The sequence below is a fragment of the Symsagittifera roscoffensis genome, chromosome 3 (genome assembly GCF_963678635.1).
Source record: "Symsagittifera roscoffensis chromosome 3, txSymRosc1.1, whole genome shotgun sequence".
Classification (NCBI taxonomy): domain Eukaryota; kingdom Metazoa; phylum Xenacoelomorpha; order Acoela; family Convolutidae; genus Symsagittifera; species Symsagittifera roscoffensis.
This window is the reverse complement of record NC_087064.1, coordinates 47,926,434-47,939,263: the sequence shown is the minus strand read 5'-3', so window position 1 is coordinate 47,939,263 and position 12,830 is coordinate 47,926,434. Positions and strand designations below refer to the sequence as shown.

The 12,830-nt window shown below is 35.4% G+C and overlaps 1 protein-coding gene across 1 annotated transcript in view; it reads left to right on the top strand.

The window, feature by feature from the left end:
- Nucleotides 1-2,751: 2,751 nt before the first annotated feature.
- The window catches only part of LOC134842412 (uncharacterized), an 83,010-nt gene continuing 72,931 nt past the window's right edge, over nt 2,752-12,830 (top strand). The window contains exon 1 of the mRNA XM_063858738.1: nt 2,752-2,833. The gene's annotated coding sequence lies outside the window, so the exon portion shown is untranslated. The remainder of the gene's footprint in view (nt 2,834-12,830) is intronic.

Sequence of the window (12,830 nt, the reverse complement as noted above, 5' to 3'; positions counted from 1 at the left end):
CATGATGGTCCCAATCAACCTTTTGAGTGTTGAAGATTTTTTCAGATACCCCATCTAAAATCATTCCCATCCCACATCCCTGGCTGATGACGATGCTTAAAATTGGTATCAAGTTTTTCTATTTAATCATTGTTAGTGAATTCTTCAGACCCCATTTAAAAAATCGTTTTTGTCCCAGAACATTGGTTGTTGACAATTTTCAAAACTGGCGTCCATTTTTTCATCAGGTGTGTCAAAATTTTCAGCGGAGTTGTTGTCATTTTCAGCAGCTATCATCAATGCCATTCGTTACTTGATGATTTGAAACAATTTTAACTTTCAAGGTTTAAAAATCAGTTAAATAAAAAACAGGCATTTTTAACTCCAAATTAGGAGCATAATGAAAACTTGGCTACAGATAATCGAAGAATTTTTGGTTTCTTCATAAAATTTTCAGATATTTTTCTAGTTTAACAGACAAGTTATTTTTTGTTTTTTGACTCTAGAATGTATAGAAAAAGACTGCAATAACAGTTATTTTATTAAGGCTGAAAATGGAGATTACGGTGGGTAAAAGTTCTGACGAAGTTTGCAAAAAAATCAAGGAGGTTGTCCATAAACACAAAAAGAAGTAATGGCTGACCCATAAATACATCGGAAGTGTAAGGAAGAGCCAGACTCCACTGTTCAAAATTAGCCCATCCGATTTGAACCCAGACCTCGACATCTGGTACCCGAACCAGAACTACGAGAAAAAAAGCATCAACGGAATCTCGTACATTATGCTCAACTGTGATTGGGCGAGAATTCACTTGAACACTGACCGATTCATAGAAAACGGCCGTGGATCTCAAATGCGGCACTAGCTTACCACGGAAGTAGCCATGAAGGTAGGTTTACTTACTCCTCGGTTAAGATTACTTACAACATTGGTACTTCGGGGCGCATCCATCAAATCTGAAAAAAAAAATCATCTAACAGATAGGCATTCTGGCCAAACACAACATCAGAACCACAATTGAAAAATTCGAAATGGTAAGCGATAGTACAAAAGGGAGTCTTCAGAAGAGAGAAAACGAATTTCCCGATCTGTTACTCAAAAAACCGGCAAAATTAATTACTACGAAAACAACCTTATGTGCAGACGAGTAGAGTGCATATAGTGCACTATGATGGAGGATTTCATACATGGAAGGCCATTGGGTATAAAATCATAATGGTTATCGTGTATAAATTGATCAGCAACCGTCACCATGTAAACATCCCAGTTGTCACCATCTATTGTTTTATACCTGAAAGACCTCATAAAAAAGTTCAGAATATTATTGTCTATTGCCACTAAACGTTGCGGTTACATGTTTGGCGCGATAAAAGTTTTGCTTAAGCTTCATTTCAATAACAACTGGTCTGTATCACTGCTCTTTTTTCCGCCTGCTCAGATGTCCTCAAGGCCCTGATTCAAAATCAGTTTACGTACAAATACATACCAAAGTATGCTAAAAAGAGCCTACCTTAAATGAACACGAATATATCGCAATAAACTGGGTCCTAAAACTGGACAAAAGCTCACACTTAAAAACATTGAAAACACGGAATAACGAGAAGTAAAATTTATTGTTCACGCAAAACTCTATTTATAAACCTGATCTTTTTTACTATACAAAGACTAATGTGTTTTGTCTCTTGATCAATTCGCGGCCTCTTTGAATATGGTTCTTCTGCGCCTTCTTCAACTGCTTTAATTTTGAAGAACGAGTTCTTGATCAATGACGACTCCTCCTGGTTAGAAAAATTGGGCTTCATATCGACAATATCCCTGTTATTTATATCACTCTGTTTTTTTTCTGGTGCTTTGATCAGACCGTCATCTGAAGTTTGTCAACTGATATTGACCAGGTAAATCTAACTGTCAAGTGTAGAATGAGAAGTTATTCTTGCGTAACGTCAACAGCAAAAATATCCTCATGGTAGTCGTCATCTTTTTCATGATGGTCCCAATCAACCTTTTGAGTGTTGAAGATTTTTTCAGATACCCCATCTAAAATCATTCCCATCCCACAACCCTGGCTGATGACGATGCTTAAAATTGGTATCAAGTTTTTCTATTTAATCATTGTTAGTGAATTCTTCAGACCCCATTTAAAAAATCGTTTTTGTCCCAGAACATTGGTTGTTGACAATTTTCAAAACTGGCGTCCATTTTTTCATCAGGTGTGTCAAAATTTTCAGCGGAGTCGTTGTCATTTTCAGCGGCTATCATCAATGCCATTCGTTACTTGATGATTTGAAACAATTTTAACTTTCAAGGTTTAACAATCAGTTAAATAAAAAACAGGCATTTTCAACTCCAAATTAGGAGCATGTAAGAAACTTGGCTACAGATAATCGAAGAGTTTTTGGTTTCTTCATAAAATTTTCAGATATTTTTCTAGTTTAACAGACGAGTTATCTTTTGATTTTTGACTTTAGAATGTATAGAAAAAGACTGCAATAACAGTTATTTTATTAAGGCTGAAAATGGAGATTACGGTGGGTAAAAGTTCTGACGAAGTTTGCAAAAAAATCAAGGAGGTTGTCCATAAACACAAAAAGAAGTAATGGCTGACCCATAAATACATCGGAAGTGTAAGGAAGAGCCAGACTCCACTGTTCAAAATTAGCCCATCTGATTTGAACCCAGACCTCGACATCTGGTACCCAAACCAGAACTACGAGAGAAAAACCATCAACGGAATCTCGTACATTGTGCCCAATTTTGATTGGGTGAGAATTCACTTGAACACTGATCGATTGATAGAAAAACGACCGTGGATCTCAAAGGCGGCAATAGCTTACCACGGAAGTAGCCATGAAGGTAGGTTTACTTACAGCTTGGTTAAGCTTTCTTACTGCCTGAATACTACGGGGCGCAGCCATCAACTCAAAAAAAATCCCCTAATATATAACATCAGTACCTTAATTGGAAAAATTGGAGAGGCAAGCGATAGTACAAAATTAACGAAGCCAAATTTTGCACTAGATAGGCGCACGATGCAGAACTTAAAAGCAAGGACTTAATCCCTGTCAGCGAAATCCACGATTAAACCCTAAAACATTGGTTAACTAAATCGGTGGATGTCACTCTGTTGTAACTTGGATATAAATCACAGCAAGCAATTCGTATGCGGAATCAAAGGTTTGGAAGAAAAACACCGAAAGTAAAAGCGTTATTGGGTTGAGTGTTTGGAAAAAAAATCCCATCATATCGCCTAGTTAAATCAGCTTTTGCGATTTCACCAATCCCAAGCCCTGACCTAGTTGGCGAAGAAAGAATTCAAAACCTGAAGAAAGTTTCTAGGATGAGGTGATAGAATGAAATCAAATCATTAGGTCAGATTTTTAGATGAAGCCAAACTGGAATCAAATCATGAGGGCAGTTTTTCAGAAGGGGTGAAAGCACACGCAGTGTACACCCCAGGTACTCTAGGATAGAGTGGTTCCTCGAAAAACCAGTTATGATAGAGTATAGAATGTAATAATTTGAAACCTAGTTTATGTATAAAATTTTCATTTCAAAACTCTTGCGAAATATGCTGAGTCCAAAGTTTTTCGAAGTGAAAAATAAGAACTAACAAAAATTCTGTTCATATCAAAAACATTGCTCGCCTCAATTTATTTTACAATATAGAAAACATAGTTGTCTTAACTTATTTTGATTCAGATTTTCAATTCAGGCTTAACTTCGTATCAATTCAGACAAACACATACTCAGAAATTTATTGATCACCTTTTTTTGTAGTATTTCACCATGTAAGCTCTAAAAAATATTGGCCTAGGGTGTAGCATAATGAGAAAATAGCAGAAAAACGAGGTTAAGGAAAAGTGATCTTTTTACAGACATAGTTCAACTCTCACGACTGTCTCACGAACAGGGGCAATGATGTATCATAATTATTTTATGGCTAAGCGATTCCACGTGTACCAACAACTGCCATTGCTTACAAAGTTTAACGGAAATTATTGGTACGCAAACTGATTCTTCAAACACTTAATTTGGAAAACTGCCATAACCATATGACTGGCTGCTTACAGTCTTCAAAAGGTGGCAACCTTTTTTCCGATTCATCTTCATCAGTTGGAACCAAATGCTTAAACGGCAGCAAAATCATCGCTCCTATTTAAGTCATTTGCTTGTTGACACCTGATTTTTTCGTGACCTTAGGGAAATTTTTTTTGCCCATCTTGGAAGATGTAGCGCTTCTCGTCAACAGTTGCTAACGAAGTGTTCAATGGAGTTACAATTTGCAGGATGTGGGAATTGGAAGCGTTTCGACTGCTTTTCGTTCTGACCAATGGCAGAGATCAAGGTGTCTCATTATTGCCGATGAGTCGTCATCTTCAGCGATTTCTTCGACGCACCTTTGACCGATAGCCTTCTGCAGCTCAAAACCGAACTATATGATTACTACTTCTTTTATTGATGAAAACAGATGTGTGGTGAAAAAAATCAATAGAAATCTGTGCTTTTTTGTGGTGGTTTCTAAATCTTGATAAATTGAAATTCTGGTGCCAATAAACATGGCCTGAAGGTCAATTGTGACCATACAAGTCAAACATCTTAATAAAAAATTCCAAATTTTTATCAATAAAAAAACTCACCTTCAAGAATTTCTTCAGCAAAAGGTTTTTGCCGACAAAAAAAGACTGATGAAAAAAATCACTTTTCCACCAACAAATAATGTATTTGTTTTTGTTCCATATAAAAGAGCTCTTCCACATAATTTTTTTCATCTTCAAATATCCCTTGACGAACACAGTTTTTTTTTTTTCAAAAAAATTGTAAACACGACAAACGAAACTTATTATCCCTGAATAAAAAGTAAATACGTTTCAAAACAAGGTATAATAAAATTGAATTTCATTTCTCTTGAAAACTCATTTTTGAAAGTTAAAACAACAGTTTGTTTTTTTCAGGTCAGAGGGAGAGAGAGAAAGAGAGCGATTCTTGGGGTAATTGTAAATTGACAATTTAAAACTTGTCAAAATGTTTTTTTCTTCGGCTATTTCACGGTGTTAATCTTCAACTTTGGTCTGGTTGGCTTCTTAAACAGCGCCACCAAGCTCTACTCAAATTTTTTTTCAAAAATTGAAATAGAAATCAATAGTTTCTCGCAAGGCAGCTTTAATATCCCAATAAGCAACCATTTCCCTTTCGATTCACCTTTTTCCCATAAACGCAATTCTTTTGAAGTTGTACAGAACCTCCTCGAAATTGTTTCTGACTTGTTGTCTCTCAATCGTGTTCAGAGTGTTTTATGGTTATAACCATGCTTCTTGTTCAAACATCAGAAGACGTCGAAATTTTAAAATCAAAATCTAACAAACAATTGCAGAAGCTTGCAAGGATTGTAAAGTTTAACTGGTCATGCGGTGTCTGCATTAATTTTTCATTTTTACCAAGTAAAATCTTCGAATTGTCTTGATTTTTCATTTGCCTTTTTAATTTACTTAGTACTCAACCAATCCTGAGTCTGTTTTTCTTAACTAGAAGCTAAAGATTGATCTTCACGATTGTCATGTAGTTCGCCCAATCCCAAGCCCTGATCTACTTGGTGAAGAAAGAATTCAAAACCTGAAGACAGTTTTTAGGATGAGGTGATAGAATGAAATCAAATCATTAGGTCAGATTTTTAAAGTAGTCCTGATTGGAATCAAATCATGAGAGCAGTATTTGAGAAGAGATGAAAGCACACCCACTGAACACCCTAAGTATTCTATGATAGAGTGGTCCCTCGATGAACCAGATATGTTACAGCATAGAATGTAATATTTTGAAACCTAAATTTTGTATGAAATATTCATTCCAAAAAACTTGCGAAATATGCTGAGTCTAAAGTTTTTCGGTATGAAAAGTACTAATACAATTTCTGTTTAAATCAAGAAGTTTGCTCGATTCAATTGGTTTTACGACTTAGAAACCTTAATTGGCCTAACTTATTTAAAAACAAAAGTCAATTTAAGCAAACTTAAAAAGCGGCAAGAGTCCATTCTGCTCGCTTGCTGGGAAGGATACAATCATCTAAATCTTCTTCTGCCAAAGCCAAATAGAGTGAATCTGTATCCATTTCGAGTTCTTCGAATTTCTTGACATCGCAAAATTTATCGAAAAAGTTATAATACAGCTCCAACAGTCTCAACTTGGCATTCTGTAGTATGAAGAATCCTACTATAATTGGTTCACGATGCTCTACAGTAGATTTAACAAGTTCCACTTCAAAAAAATCTTCAGCTACGATATTAAGTCTCTTCAGGAATTGGTTATTGATAGCTTTGTGGGTTTTTTGTCTCCAAGATATTTTGTCTTTATATGTTTTGATCTGTCCATGTAGTTCGCCCAATCCCAGCCCTGATCTACTTGGTGAAGAAAGATTTCAAATCCTGAAGGCAGTTTTCAGGACGAGGTGATTGAATGAAATCAAATCATGAGGTTAGATTTTTAGAGGAGTCCAAACTGGAATCAAATCATGAAGGCTGTATTTCAGAAGGGGTGAAAGCACACGCAGTGTACACCCTAGGTAATCTAGGGTAGAGTGGTTACTCGAAAAACCAGTTATAATAGAGTATAGAATGTAATAATTTGAAACCTATTTTATGTATAAAATATTCATTTCAAAACTTTTGTGAAGTATGCTGAGTCTAAAGTTTTTCGGAGTGAAAAAAAAAGAACTTACAAAAATTCTGTTCATATCAAAAACATTGCTCGCCTCAATTTATTTTACAATATAGAAATTATTGTTGGCTTTTCTTATTCGATTCAGATTTTCAATTCAGGCTTAACTTCAGACAAACATATACTGAGAAATTTATTGATCACCTTTTTTTGTAGTATTTCACCAAGTAAGCTCTAAAAAAATATTGGCCTAGGGTGTAGCCTAATGAGAAAATAGCAGAAAAAAAAACGAGGTTAAAGAAAAGTGATCTTTTTACAGACATAGTTCAACTCTCACGACTGTCTCACGAACAGGGGGCAATGATGTATCATAATTAATTTATGCGCTAAGCGATTCCACTTGTACCAACAACTGCCATTGCTTACAAAGTTTAACGGAAATTATTGGTACGCAAGCTGACTCTTCAAACACTTAATTTGGAAAACTGCCATAACCATATAACTGGCTGCTTACAGTCTTCAAAAGGTGGCAACCTTTTTTCCGATTCATCTTCATCAGTTGGAACCAAATGCTTAAACGGCAGCAAAATCATCGCTCCTATTTAAGTCATTTGCTTCTTGACCCCTGATATTTTCGTGACCGTAGGGAAAAACTTTTTGCCCATCATGGAAGATGTAGCGCTTGTCGTCAACAGTTGCTAACGAAGTGTTCAATTGAGTTACAATTTGCAGGATGTGGGAATTGGACGCATTTCGACTGCTTTTCGTTCTGACCAATGGCAGAGATCAAGGTGTCTCCATATTGCCGATGAGTCGTCATCTTCTGCAATTTCTTCGACGCATCTTTGACCGATAACCTTCTGCAGCTCAATACCGAACTATATGTTTACTATTTTTTTATTGATGAAAAAAGATGTGTGGTGAAAAAAAATCAATAGAAATCTGTGCTTTTTTGTGGTGGATTCTAAAACTTGATAAATTGAAATTCTGGTGCTAATAAACATGGCCTGAAGGTCAGTTGTGACCATACAAGTCACACATCTTAATAACAAATTGCAAATTTTTAACAAAAAAAAACTCACCTTCAAGAATTTCTTCAGCAAAAGGCTTTTGCCGACAAAAAAAGACTGTTGAAAAAATCAATTTTCCACCAACAAATAATGTATTTGTTTTTGTTCCATATAGAAGAGCTCGTCCACATAATTTTTTTCATCTTCAATTATCCCTTGACGAACACAGGTTTTTTTCAAAAAAATTGTAAACACGACAAACAAAATTTTTTATCCCTGAACAAAAAGTAAAGACGTTTCGAATCAAGGTATAATACAATTGATTTTCATTTCTCTTGAAAACTCATCTTTGAAAGTTAAAACAACACTTTGTTTTTTTCGGGGCAGAGGGAGAGAGAGAAAGAGAGCGATTCTTGGGGTAATTAAAAATTGACAATTTAAAACTTGTCAAAATGTTCTTTTCTTCGGCTATTTCACGGTATTAATCTTCAGCTTTGGTTTGGTTGGCTTCTTAAACAACGCCGCCAAGTTCTACTCAACTTTTTTTTTCAGAAATTGAAATAGAAATCAATAGTTTCTCGCAAGGAAGCTTTAATATCCCAATAAGCAATAAGCAAATATTTCCGTTTCGATTCACCTTTTTTCCCATAAACGCAATTCTTTTGAAGTTATACAGAACCTCCTCGAAATTGTTTCTGAATTGTTGTCTCTCAATCGTGTTCAGAGTGTTTTATGGTTATAACCATGCTTCTTGTTCAAACATCAGAACACGTCGAAATTTCAAAATCAAAATCTAACAAACAATTGCAGAAGCTTGCAAGGATTGTATAGTTTAACTGGTCATCCAGTGTCTGCAATAATTTTTCGTTTTTACCAAGTAAAATCTTCGAATTGTCTTGATTTTTCTTTTGCCTGTTCAATTTACTTAGTACTCAGCCAATCCTGAGTCAGTGTTTCTTAACTAGAAGCTAAAGATTGATCTTCACGATTGTCATGTAGTTCGCCCAATCCCAGCCCTGATCTACTTGGTGAAGAAAGATTTCAAATCCTGAAGGCAGTTTTCAGGACGAGGTGATTGATTGAAATCAAATCATGAGGTTAGATTTTTAGAGTAGTCCTGGTTGGAATCAAATCATGAGGGCAGTATTTGAGAAGAGATGAAAGCACACCCACTGTACACCCTAGGTACTCTATGATAGAGTGGTCCCTCGATGAACCAGATATGTTACAGCATAGAAGGTAATTTTTTGAAACCTAAATTTTGTATGAAATATTCATTCCAAAAAACTTGCGAAATATGCTGAGTCTAAAGTTTTTCGGTATGAAAAGTACTAATACCGTTTCTGTTTAAATCAAGAAATTTGCTCGATTCAATTGGTTTTACGACTTAGAAACCTTAATTGGCCTAACTTATTTAAAAACAAAAGTCAATATAAGCAAACTTAAAAAGCGGCAAGAGTCCATTCTGCTCGCTTGCTGGGAAGGATACAATCATCTAAATCTTCTTCTGCCAAAGCCAAATAGAGTGAATCTGTATCCATTTCGAGTCCTTCGAATTTCTTGACATCGCAAAATTTATCGAAAAAGTTATAATACAGCTCCAACATTCTCAACTTGTCATTCTGTAGAATGAAGAATCCTACTATAATTGGTTCACAATGCTCTATAGTAGATTTAACAAGTTCCACTTCATACAAACCTTCAGCTACGATATTAAGTTTCTTGAGGAATTGGTTATTGATAGCTTTGTGGGTTTTTTGTCTCCAAGATATTTTGCCTTTGTATGTTTTGATCTGTCCATTATTCGAAAGCCGTAGAAAATGTTTACTAGAAGGATCATCGTTTCGGCTACTACACCAGATAATGGATTTTCATCGCCGGCTCGCCTAGCATCATCAACAGACTGAACAAAACTGTTAAATACTTTATGCGGTGTGCATTCTACAAAACGATGAATTTTTGTACACTGTAGTCCTAGATCCAAGTAAAAGTTGAAAAGTGGTGTGATCAGTGTTCCGTTGGTCAATTTGAAGCTCGATATCAACATTTTTTGCGGTTGTTTTAACAAATCGTTTTCTTCCGCTTATGTCTTCATATATTCACCATTATCGTTTCTGAAAACATCAATATTTTTGAAAATAGGTGGGAAATTGAAAAATTTTGCTTTGAGCTCATCTGGAACACTCAAATTTCATTGCACATTGCCGAACATTGTTTCATTTCTAATGTTTTGCACTAGTGAATTGGCAGAAAGAGGTCTAAAGCAATCAATTTTTTAAAGTTTTCCTGTAGTGTAGTAACTCTCAATTTTACATTCAGGTCTGGTTGCTTGAAATTATGACATGACCATATTTTCAAATGTTCAAACTCGATTTTCCTTGAATTTTTGAATAAGGATAGAGTTGACTAGCATCAATCCCAACGATTGATTTACACAAATTTTTTGACTTTCGAATAAAGGTTTCATTTGCTACTGCTTTTCTTACGAAAACAATTGAGGGACCACCGGTCATATATTCCCGTATTTTTTCAAGCAAGTCACTATCACTCGAAAAGATTGGGTAAAATTTATAGTCGGTTGATTTGTGTAGTTAGATATTGGGGCTAGATTCGGTAGTGTGCAGCCGAGTTTTATTATGTCTATCTCTTTGTCATGATGAAATTCAATCATTTTATAGCATCAAGGGTAGGAACAACATCCTTGTTTTAATACCACCGCAGAAAATTGCGAAATGTTGTCATCTTTTCCTGTTCCCAGATAGATTTAAGGTAGCTGTAGTTTTCCAATCCCGTAGGTGGTTTGGTTTTGAGACCGAGTTTTTTCAAGGCTTGCTCTTCAGTTATCCCAGTGTTAAGAAGTTTTTGATAATCATCAAACTCTTTATCGAGAGGGTTACTATTCTTCAGTTTGCTGTGGAAGTCATCACACGAGGGTAGTTGTTTTTAATCAAGCTTGTTGGGAGTATCAAACCACTCGTATGGAAAGTGTCCTTTCATCTCACTGGCTTTGTAGGCTTTTAGAAAAGAGTCTAAGGTAGTAGCTCCAACCAAAAACTTTATAATGTCCAGAAGCTGAACATCTCCAAATTTGAAGGAAACAAAGTCGTTTGCTTTCTTGATAACTGAAGGTTCAATTTCTTTTTCGTTGATAAGGTAGAGAATGAGGTATGATTTAATGAGGTTTATGTCATACCGACCACTGTTGAATCCAAATACTGGTAGAGTGTTGGTGTATCTCTCTAGATGTTGCATCAAAACAATCATTTGATTATTTTGAATCCTGAGAAAGTGAGTGGATCTGTCTGTTTCTCCTCATCCTCAATACATTTGTCTTTGCACTCTCTTGCTTCAATCTTGTTGAAACTAACTCGTTCAGTAAATATGATGAAAATTGTGTGTAGCCGTTTTTTCATGTTATTTTCAATTTCCAGAAACTTTGATCGCATTTCGGTTTAATTTTTTTCCACTACCAATTTCAAGTTTGCCACAAAGTCAAAAATGAGGGATTGTGGATCTTTGTCACACAACAATATGGGTTTGTCAACCAAATTGGATGAAATTGACAATGATATGGGTTCATGCTTCCCAATCCAAGTTATTGTTTCGGTTAGTTTAAATTCTTCGGATGGCACGCAAATTGAATCAAAGTCAAAAATAGCGACATTTTTGAACAAAGTTTGTTGTTTTGTGTACTGAATATTGAACCCATCCACTTTTTCAAACAACGCCTTTTGTAGAGTATAAACATTTTTGGGGTAAATGCTTTTGATTCGATCTTTGCATCTTAGAAGATGCTTGTTGAAATTTTGAGATATTTTGAAAAATGTATCGCAAGTTGGGCATCGGAAGCATTTGAAGAAGTTGTCGATTCTATTGACGTAAATAATGTGATTGTTGTATCGTAGAAGTTTCACTGTATTCTCGTATTTACCGATACTTCTACGAGCTAATTCTCCCAGGAAGTCTCCATCTTCAATATCGATATCGTAAATAAAGATACTTTCCCTACTACATCTTCAACTATTGGTAGATTATCCTTCGAAATTCCACGAAATTGTTTCGGATCACAACCCGACTTTTCCAAAAAATCATTAAAGATTTTGGAAGTGGATGTTTCAAGACTAGTTGTTCCATGTAAATGAACTGCAAGCGCTCGAAATAAACATAAATTGTCATTGTATGGTTCATTTGAGTCTTGATCTGAAACCAAACAATTAATATGGTTATTGCTCAGAAATTGTTCGGGAATCAAAGAATCTGGACATCACATAGGTACGTTTTTCAGTAGGGCTGCCAAAATGGTCACATTAGTGATCAGCTTGAATCGCCATTTCGTATTTTGTCTTTCTTGTGTACAAACTTTAATGATATCTTGCTTATTGACCTTGTTCTGTTTAGTCGTCAAGTCTGCTTTAGTAAAATGTAGTATAGATTTATCAAAGAGTGTGTTATTTTCATGAGCGTAGAAATAACAATATTCGCTCGTTTCAATATTACGTAACACAAATCCCAGGCAATGATGATTTTTGCGGCACAATCAAGTTTTTCAAAGACTTGATCCAGTTCTTCATTACCTAGAGTAGGATCTAGTTTTGAAAGTTGAAAATTGAATGCTTTGTGGCGTCCATTTTCTATCTCAGTATCTGTCAAGAAGTGATGACAGGTATTCAACTCATCTCGTAGCTGATCGCTATCCTCCTCGTTTTCCAAGATTTTATTCGAATCCGCAACAGAATCACTCATTTTTCTCGCTTTCAACCTGTGATCTTTCTTGCGATGTTGTTGAAGGGAATAATAGCTTGGAAATTCTTTCTCACACGATACACACTTTGTAGACTTTAGGGTTGACTTTACGTGCTTCTTGCTCGTATGGAAACTCATTTCTTGCTGGTTGTAAGTACAGTAATTACATTCCGGTCAAGAAATACCTCCTCGCACACAATTCCTGCGATGTCGGGCAGCGTTTTGACGAACATACATCTTACTGCAGTCCTCGTACTTCACTTTCTCATTCCTGTTGAGTGCTGGAATCTGAAAAAAAAGTGGGAGATTTAGCTTGTAGCAAAATTAAATAAAAGTACATGGTACCAACACAATTGGGAATTTTAAAATATCCCAAAAATTTAATAATTTATTTATACTTACTTTGAATAGTTCAAATTTATTGAAAATATTTTCAAGTACTTGTACAA